General features: G+C 34.7%; 1 pseudogene; it reads right to left on the bottom strand.

The window, feature by feature from the left end:
- Positions 1 to 2,804: 2,804 nt before the first annotated feature.
- On the bottom strand, positions 2,805 to 10,417 carry LOC140855340 (uncharacterized; annotated as a pseudogene).
- Positions 10,418 to 11,118: the final 701 nt, after the last annotated feature.

Below are 11,118 nucleotides of genomic sequence, written 5' to 3'. Positions count from 1 at the left end.
TGAAAAGATTATAATATTCTATGGCCATATTATGACATCTTGTAGTCAAATAATTACTTTTTGCACAAGATGTCATAATTTTGCTACAGAATGTCATAAAAAAGAGAGGAGTATTTTCATCATTCAAAAATTTTATAAGTTTTTAGTAACGAAAATGCCCTTATTTCTTTATGACTTTTAAAAGAAAAATTATGATATCCTATGTAAAAAGTCATAATTTGACCACAGGATGTCATAATTTTTCAAAAGAGAAGAGACATTTTCATCATTCAAAATTTTAAACAAAAAAATAGGACTACAGACATTAAATACGCATTGGAAAGCGGTGACTACGTAGCCCAATCAGATGGGATGGTGCATTTTTTTTACACCGCATGTGGTGTATAAAAAATTTTCCTACAATGATAATGTGGCGTGTTATCCACCGTGGGATTTAGGTTGGTCTATGTGAAGCTGGTCCAAGTAATAATTAGACCATGGGAGAAGCCATAAAAGAATAGTTTAAAGCGAAAGAGACAGTTGTTTACCAAAAAAATAAAACAAATATGTGTACATCCTTCGAAATATTAGATTTTGCATGAATATCCTTCTAAAATTAATATTTATATGTATATTCTTCTAAAATACTTATTTTGTATATTTTTTTATCTTTTCTTTTGCATATATATCCACTCCATCTAATGCAATTAAAAATTTAATGGATTTAAATTAAAATGACTGAAATACCCTTAATGGGTAGATGTACAAAAAAAATATTATTAAAGGTATACATGTAAATAACAACTTTATAAGGATATTTATGTAATTTTACATATTTGGGAGTGTACGTACGTATAAAAAATATTAAAAGAATTCAAACACATTAAGTAATATGGTAGTCTTCATAATTTTGTATTTATTAATTAACATTATAGTTTTCTATAGGTTGACTTAGAAAAATTGTAAAAGACCAGCCAAGTTCTAGCCAACAAAGAAACACTGTAAAAGAAGAAATGACCAAGAAGTAGTGAAGTAGTGGGAACGAATAGACACAAAGAAATCAATAAGTTAAACCTTTATTTAATGAAGAACCTGGTAGGTAATTAGCTAAAATTGACCATGAGTAAATAGAGAACTACTTTGGGTGGCAATCCCATGTTTATTGTGAATCCAGACTAATCGCAAGATACAACTCGAGAAAATTCTAGACCATAGGCCTGCTAATAAATCAGTGGGACACTCAACATGCCAAAAAACATATCCCAAAATGAATTGATAAATTGCATATATAACTTACCTTGCTGGCACAAGTTATGTGAGTTTACATTATTTCTTGGGATGTAAACAAATCAACCATAAAAAAAAAATTGGTTGATTTACTGTTCGATTTGGAGAGAGTATCTAGAATACATACGTCTCAACAATCTTGGCATAATATGTTAACTTGCCAATGAATTCCAATAATTTGTGGCAAGACAATTTCAAGCTCGGTTCTTTTGAATAGAGCCAGATGTCTCGATGGCTGACAATTATTTAAAATGGCCACTGCGGTCATGTTTTATGGTACAATTATCAGAGAAAAGGTTTAAAAGAAAATTTCTTCTTTTGGTACTAACATGATAGTGATGTTGATTTGATGGGGCTGAAGTCATTGGAGAACAAGCCATGAGTTAGGCAAAGAGCACAGATAATCAGCAAGTAAAGAAGCATCTCACCAAAAAAAAAAAAAGCACTTTCATGAAGATGGAAAGCTGAAACTGTCCAAATTACCTAAAGCCAGCCAAAATTTTGATAAGTTGTTGGCCGGTCAATTTATTAGGTTGCCGAGTGATAATGCCTTTTTAAAACAAATTGAAGCCCATTGTATTGAGAATAAATAAACTAGCAGCAAATCTAAGGAAGATAATATGAGCAATAAATTGTGACTGAGGTGGTGGAAAAACTTGACTTGCCAGCCAAGGTGTAAGCAAAGCCAAAATGGGCTAGATTTCAGTCAGACAATTGGTTCGGCCAACTAAAATTGGCCATTAAATACATCCACAATGTTGAAAATTGCAAAAATATGTAAACAGACCAGGTAAGATGATAAGAAACACAGTAAGTTAAGAGTATCTGAAAATATAGATCCATATCAACATTATTTCATTGCAAAAATATCATCTTCCTTATTGCAGAATGAAATAAATTGGTAGAAAAACATAGATCCATATCACCACAATCTTCACTGCTCCAACAAAGCATGCGATCAAATTTGCAATCAGCAAAAAAGAAAAAACTAAGTATAAGAATTAGCTCTATATCAACAAATAAATTATGTTCGATCATAATTGTGACTACGGTCCAAATAAGTTGAAAGCAATAAGGCACAAAAATTGTGATACATATATCCAATGACATACCAATCAAGATTGTAGGCAGATATTATCTTCTTCAACTGAAACTTCTATTCTTTTGGTTTGCTTGTGAGGTCGTCCTTTATTTTTTTGCCCTCATGGTGCTACAAACACTACATGTGTCCCTCTTGTAATTGACACTCTTCTCTTGAACTATTTTTCTTAGGCCTGTAATATTTTAATAATAAGTGATAAATGACAAACATCATTAAGTTACAGTAGTAGTAGTATATGTTAACTTACCTCCCAGACTTCTTTAGTGTAGAAAATGAGGATATTGAAGCTTAAGATTTCTCCACTACTAGATTTTCAAGTCATTGCATGATGCCCAAGCTCACCACAATATTTGCATTTATGCATTTTTTTGATATATTCTCATTTCTACCTCTGATTCTCTTCTTTTTTGGCCTTTTTGGAGATCTTAGACTGAGCTTAGGAGGCGAGCACCTTGTATTCAATATCAACTTTTATCCAGTGGGCCTCGTCAGGTAATTGTCCAATCTTTAATGCATAGATAGACTTACACTTTGCAACAGTGAAGTACTCCAAGATATAATTTTATAACTTTGCACCTCTCATACTATAAATGAAAGCTCAGTGTGTATATAAGGAATACCTAACACCTCCCACAAATGAGAAGAGCACATTTGTTCATTGAGGATTTCTTTATATCTTCCATTAGTCATACTTACTTCTGCTTTATAATTACTTGTTCGATAAATATTATAATCACTCAGCTTAAGATTGATGTCCCTTATATATTTCATTACCATAGAAACTAAATTTTCCTTCCAACAAGCAGCCATTCTCCTTCTTGCTTCCATCTTTACCATAATCTTTTGTCTCATAACATCCAAGAAATCAAGAACTGGTCTATGTCTAGTCTTAGAAACCCAGGCATCGAATGACTCTAAAAGATTATTTGTTATATAAGAACACTTAGCCGTGATGCCAAACTCTTCATAAACCAATATTTTCAGCATTAAGATACTTGAATATCTCGAAGCTAACCTCCTTAATTTGATTCATAATATCATCATGCTCAACTTTTTTGTATGCCCTTGTAGCTTCCCATACCTTAATTTTAAGCTAGTGCCCTGGGAATTTTGTTTGGAAGTTTTTGTACAGATGCCTCATGTATTTTCTATATTTTGCTTGAGGATATATCTGTTGTGCTACTTTTTCTAGACCCTTTTCTCAATCTAATACAAGTACTAGACTTTTTAGAGTTCCAGTTGATTATTTAAATGCCTCCAAAAACTAAGTTCAGCTATCACTATTTTCATATTCTGTTACACCAAGAGCAACCAGAAATAAACCATTATTTCCATCGTGTTGTAGCAGCCATCATTACACCCTCGAACTTTTCCTTAAAATGGTAGCTGGCCAGGACTATGAAAGGCCTACAACTAGCTAAAAAGCCCATACTATAAGATCGTAGATAAATAAAAAAGTGGTGGAAGTAATGCTTGTCACCAAATATATCTAATTTCAACTTTACTACACTGTGGATTTTTTTCTCAAAAGCTCCTCCTTGAAATCCTCCATTCTCTCAAAAGAATCTGCCCAATTACCCGAATCAAGGACATGGTAAGCTTTTTTCTTTACCAAACTCTGTGATATGGAAGCTCAAGATGATAGAACTACAACAATCTTCTTCTTAGTTTAATAGGCGATAAGTCACCCTCTTTTCTTAGCCAACCAATCATCCTATCATGTATCCAAAATTATGTAGCCATCTTATCGCCACACTTATTCATAGATGAGCATGCATGAGGCTCATTCAATTTTTTGACCTACACATATAATAAAGCAATATATCAGTACATACAACATTTTTCATAAACACTATAACATAAAACATTGATATTTCAACTATAATATCTAAAATGTATGACCATCATATGATAGTGAAGCATGGAGCCTCCAATTACAAGTTTCATCTTCACAAGTTATTGTCATTCTACTTGACCTACTTTTGAGAACTTTTACAGCAAATTGATTAGTACATCACTAAAAAAAATATATTCATTTATGACCAAAATATAGTGAGAGAACACTAACACCCTTACAAAAAATTTTATTTATGATGGCAAAACACAGTCATCATTATTAGTTGTCAAGATCTTAATATATTGGTGACTACCTAGAATGCTGTCATAAATACTGAAGTTTTTCGTTATAAATATTATTTTTTTGGAGAAAAGTATTGGCGTCAATTTTATACCAATATACTAGGGATGAATGAATCTACATCCTCATAAAAAGTATATTATTTGTAACCAAATATCACTAAAAATATAAAATTTATTTTGAAAGTATCCTGTTTACAAGAGTCAAAGTTAGTCGTCATTGTTAATCATTAAAATCTCAGTACATTACTGACTATATTAAATTTTTTTCATAAATAATATATTTATTTGTAAGTAAAACATAGTGAGGGAGTACTAACACCCTCACAAAAAGTTTTATTTATGATGGCAAAACTCAATCATCATTATTAATTATCATGATCTTAATATATTAGTGACTACTTTGAAATGCCATCACAAATATTAGATTTTACTATCATAAATATTACTTTTTTGGAGGAAAGCATTGGTCCAATTTTATACCAATATACTAGTGACAAATGAATCCACACCCTCATAAAAAGTATATTATTTATAATGGGATGTCACTAAAAATATAAGATTTATTCTGAACTTATTCTATTTATGATGGCCAAAGTTAATTGTTATCGTTAATCATTAAAATATCAGCATATTACTAACTACACTAAGATTTTCTCATAGATAATATATATTTTTTGTCAATAATATTGTTCATATTTAACTAAAATTTTTTTATAGATCAAATATTTATTTTCAACTTGATTTGATCCGATCTACTTAATGAATAAGTTATATGAGTCAAGATAGTTTAATAATCAAAGAAAAATAATTTTTACTACAAAATACACAATCAATATTGGAGGCAACATACAAATATTAGATAATAATTTAAAATATAATTACTAAAATCTTTTATGGAGATCGATATAACTAAGGATTTAGATCACTCCAATCTAACTTAAATAAAAATATATATAGTATAAAATATTAAAATTTATTTTCTATTAAATACTATTACTTATTAATTATGGTATAAATAAAAGAAGTCATAAATTATCTACTTTTAAAGGACTTTAGAAAAAATGATTAAATTGTGATAAAAAATAATAAATAAAATAAAATATTTCATAATATATTTGAAATGAAAATTTTTATAATATGAAAAGTTTTAAATAAGTATAATAAATGACAACCTCATATTAAAAGTTAATATTGTCATAATGGTTGGGTAGTAGGTAAATGTCCAATAGATCTTAGGTTCAATCCTTTAGAGTGGTTTATATATATATATATATAATGGTTAGGTAGTAGGTAAATATCCAATAGATCTCTAATCAAATCTAATTAGAATAAATATAGATAGAGATGGTATAGCCCTAATTTGTGATAAAAATATTTTATTTTGGTGGGTTATTTATAAAAATTTTTAAATTTTTCTCATTCACTAATTCTTTACTGATGGTGGTTAATCTTATTTGTGATAACTATTTTCTTGTCACAAAAAAAATCCTCATCCATTTTTCTCATTTGCTAATGCATTAATGATGATAATTAATCTTATTTTTGAGGATTATAAATGGTTGGAAATGCACCATCATCGATGGCCCGTCACTAGTAAAATTTTTTGTGAGAGAAGTATTTGTGACGATTTGTGATGGCAGTATACTATCAAAAATAATTTTTTATGATAGATATTGGCTTTTAGTGAGAGAAAAAGATTCTAAAAAAAAGCAACCTTTTTTGTACTGCATATTGACTTGGTGCCACCTTGAATTGTTCTCGACTTATATATTTTGCTCCTATGTCCAGGTTAGGATTCTTATTGTCTATCTCATTTGTCTCTCCCTCATACTCTATGATGTTTTTATCATCGTCATCATCAGAATCACTTATAAATACTATGATAACTACTCTCAAAATCATAAATTTCAGTATCTGTTTCTAGCTCTTCTTGAAATACAGTTTCATCATTTACCCCAACATGATCATTATTTTCAATAGCACCAATTGGGGTATCAATGCCTATGGTAGCTAGAGGCTCACTTTGATTTTGGCTTTCAATTTGGCCTTGGCTACCTAATGTTTTTTTGAGGAAATGGAGGAAGTAAGATACTTCCACCAATTATAATTTATTTATAGAATACTTAATGTTACACATGGGAGTAGGGTTATGCAGGTATATAGGATTACATGCTACTAGTATGAATAAAAGTAGGCCCTTACACCAGCAGAAGTAGACACTTGATCCCAAATGTCGAGCAAAAAAAAAAAAGACAAGCCCCTATTTGGAGTTGGTGATGTTACTGTAACAGTCCAGGTTCTTGGGCCTGTAAACCTGTGACGGCTCAACAACAAAAAAAAAAAAATTAACCGGAGGAAGACTCCTAATCGGAGTCTTCTTCCTCCCCATTTCTGATGAAATCGGACTCGAGGAGTCCGGCTAGGGTAGAAAACCTCCTCTATAAAGACCCCCCTTTCCTCCCTTAGAATCTTACAACAAAACTTCAAAGAAATTAAAGGGATTTGAAGGATTTTGGCAAAAGAGAGCGCCGTGAGGGTTGATCGGAAGAGAAGGGCCGTCGGAGCTATTTTTGGCCGCCGAAACAAGGTACGTTCCTTCTCCCTTCTTTTGGATTAATCTCTCCGGCCATAGGTGTACTTGGAAGCCGGCAAGACGCCGGTTCGGGCTCAAACAGGGACACCCTGTTTGTGTTGTTTCTTCCTTTTCTGCCGCCGGCAACAGGGATGGTGGCACTGCCACCGAGACGGTAGCCTCGCCGTCATCGAGTCATTGCAGGAGAGGGTGGCCGGAGGTGGCTTACCTGGCCGGATGAGGGGGAGGCACTCGGAAAGAGCGCGGGTCCCCTATTTTTGATCGTGGGGAAGAGAAGAAGAAGCCTCTTCTCTCTTCTCTAAATAAATATATATATATATATATTAAATAAATATATATATATACATATATATATATAATAAATAAATAAAAATTAAATTATATATATATAAAAAAAAGAGGGGGACATAGGTAAGAGTTTTGATAAACCTCAATATATAATTTTTTTTAAAAAAATTTTGGTTAAATTAATTTGTTTTGTTTGATAGGAGAACAGTCCAACGATCAGGGAGACAATGAGTAGGGTTTGATTTTCAGACTATAAGGCTGTGAATTTGAATTCTCATTTATCGAGGTAAGAATCCTGAACATGATCATCGCTAAATATATGATTTTTATTTGTTAATCTTATATGTTGAATTTACAATATCAAAATTATAATCGATGAGTTTTCTATGCTCGAGACATTGATATATAGCTTATATGAATTTTTTTTATATGAGTATGTTATGTAAAGATTTTTATGATCGATGGTATGAGTCTTATGGATATGACTTATCAATTTCATCATTCTGTAATTTAAAATAATTCGATAAAATTAAGAATTAAATGAAAAAGATATATTTTGGACTAGCCTCGACATATGAATCAGCCGGCCAGGAGCTCATGCCTAGGACAGCCCGCCAGGAGCTTATGCCTAGGACAGCCTCTCACGGGCTTTCGTACGTAGGACAGCCGGCCAGGAGCTCATCCTAGGACAGCCTTGAAAGACTTATATGAAAGAATAATTGGATTGAAAAGAGATTGAGGTATGGTCTGGGTTAGTCCAAAGCCAAAAAGGGATAAAAGATTGACAAACCGAAAATGTGAGAAGATACAACATATAATATGTAATTCAAAAATGAATGGAGACTTCACTTGATGATATATGATGATCCATATTATTAAATGCATCTTTATGATAATATTTCAGTTATTATATACATATGAGTCTTCACCAATTGTATTGATTTCAGAAATATTACTTTTATCTATTGGCTTAATATACATGTGCAGTGATTCTTACTGAGCTGGAGAAGTTCATATTTTCCTTCTTATTTTTTTTTCAGACTCACAGGATGCTTAGTTGGATGGTTTGGACGAGAGCAAATGAGAACTGAAGCCTTTAGTAATTTAGTTAGCTTAAATTCTCTGATACCAATGAACATTTGAATAATTGTATTGAACAAGTTTACATTCGATTTGAAGTTGTGACTCAGTTGATTGATTTGGTATTTAATTGGTTATTTAAAATTTTGAAGTGTTAAATTATTAGGCCTTACATGATCCTCAGGGCATTGCTCTAGGGTTGTGTGGCCGTGTCTCGTGCCCAACTCAGGTGCTGGGTTTGGGGCGTGACGGTTACTGAGTGAGCAGGTTGGAACTGCAGACTAGTGTTGGATTAACCAAAATACTGGACATCCAAAGAGAGGCTATGAAGAGGACCAATGGTAAGCTATCTGTTGGAGAGCGGCCAGGTCTATCCACAGAAACTGAATCAGTATAGATGCTGAACCTTACTGAATCATCAGATTATGATCCACAGCGATCAAGAGCCAGCTTGGGAGAGTAGTGAAAGTACACGAGTAACGTTGGGGTGTGGAACGTCGGCTAGCTAATCGCGATAGATTGAGATTGCTTTCTGAGCAGCTACAGGAGGCATGTTGGTGATGAAATGAAAAACTCTAGCATTACACTCTTTTCATAAGCTCCAAACCGAGGTGATAAGCAAGCATTCAAGAGTAGGGTACAGTGAATGGACTTGAGAAGGATGTCTCCAGGAAACCCGCATATTCGTGAAAAAATAAGGGAGGTCGGGTAAGCTAAATGGAGAGAAGATGATGCGCCAATAGGTTCTGGAGTAGGAACGCTGCAGCATTAGGTGATTCAACATTTCATCAATTTCATCACATAGTGGACAATTGTTGAATGTTGCAACGCCTCGCTTCATGAGGTTCTCTTTAGTAAAGATTTTGTCCTAGAAGGCATGCCAGAAGAAAAGTTTTGGCTATCTAATGTTGACCTAGAAAGTTGTATATTATCAACATCTTCTTTTGTGACAAATAAGAAGCACTCTTTTGAATCCTTATACTTCTCAAACAAACTCATCAATTTATGATATGTGTCTTATATCGCACCTCCTTCCCGACCACAGCCTCCAACAGACCCCTGTTCTCCTCCATCGTGATGACCCCCTTAGGAGGGGGGAGCAATCCAGTCCCCTCACAAAGGTATCATCCAACAGGATCTAAAGAACTGACTGACCTCCCATCTGATCTCCCCATCTGCGGTCAGCCACTATCCCACAATACCCCTGATCATCTTGATCCGATTTCTATGTTGCCGGATGATGGTGGATTGGTGAAAGAACTCTGTATTCCGATATCTCTCTCTAATCTACTGTACCCTGAACTTTTGCCTCTAGAGAATCTCCTGTTGCTGCAAAAGAGAGAGATGGATTGATAGTAAGCCCCTAAGGTCAACCAATTCTACCTTCGCAAACCCTCCCTCACAATCCTCCCACTCCTGGAGCTCTAAGATAGAGGCCTCAACAATCTCAAGGCTCCTAAAAATATCATCCACCTTGATCTTGTTCCACCTCGATCCTGTTCCACTGCAACAGTCGCCTCCTCATCAGCTCCAGTCTTCTAGTCACACGGTACTTTGCATCATCGCAGACAGGCGGCCTCCAGATCTCTCTAACAATCTCCTAAGATTTGGGCAAAAGAGGCAAAACTTCTCAAATCAGAATGGACTTCAGTGAGAGGTGTCAGAGACCAGCAACAACGGGCAATGGTCAGGGACTATCCTCAGTAGGTGATGTACAAAATGTGCAAGATGATGCTGGATCCAACCAGTCATGGCAAAAATTCTGTCAATCCTCTCCTACACCCTGGCAGCACGTAGGCGGTTATTGCATAAAATGAATCTCAGTCCCACAAAGCCAAGGTCCGACATAAACTTTCTGAACTCCCTAGAGCCCACATCCTCCACAAAAGGCCTACCTTCCCTTTATCCTTCGAGCCAATAGTGTAGTTAAAGTCACCAATGACGACCATAGGAAATTCCTTAGTCAATTAGGTTGGCTACCTCTTGCCACACCATCCTCTTATCTCTATACATAGTGCTAGCATACACACCAGATAAGAGCCAAGTAAGACCATTTATTTTAGTGATATAACAATATTAATTTGTTGATTACAGTGGTGGAATACATCCACCGAAGCAACCCCAATTTGCCAAACAATAATGATGCCACTCGACAGACCCTAGGACTCCACTACATAGAACCCCCAATCAGCAGGGAAGTGACAATGAGCATCGGCCATGCTAGGCCCTGATAATATATTTTCCATTAGAACACAAATATCTGGACTATGTTATTGCATAAGTCTTCTGAAGGTGGAGCAAAAGGATGGCTTCCCAGCTCCCCACACATTCCAAATAAGAATCTTCATAGATGAGTGTGGTGAGAAGAAGTCAAACATGACATGGACTCCTCCGGCATTGCACCACCATCTTCAAAGCCCTCACAAGCACCCTTGTTGCCCACTTGAGACTCCACCAACAATAAGGTTGATTTAAGCTGGCCCACAGCTTCCTTATGGCCCCTAGGCACTACCATGCCCAAACCCCCTGATCCGCTAGTCCCTCCCTCTATTACCATCTACTTCAAAGCCTCCAAGGAGGGGTCATTGACAGTTGACGGCTCCTGCCCCGCTTCAACCCCACCATGCTCCTCATCTCCCATTCTCACTAC

Source organism: Elaeis guineensis, chromosome 2, assembly GCF_000442705.2.
Source record: "Elaeis guineensis isolate ETL-2024a chromosome 2, EG11, whole genome shotgun sequence".
In the NCBI taxonomy this organism is placed as follows: Eukaryota; Viridiplantae; Streptophyta; class Magnoliopsida; order Arecales; family Arecaceae; genus Elaeis; species Elaeis guineensis.
Note: the sequence above shows the minus strand (reverse complement) of the source record. Positions and strands in the feature narration are given on the sequence as shown.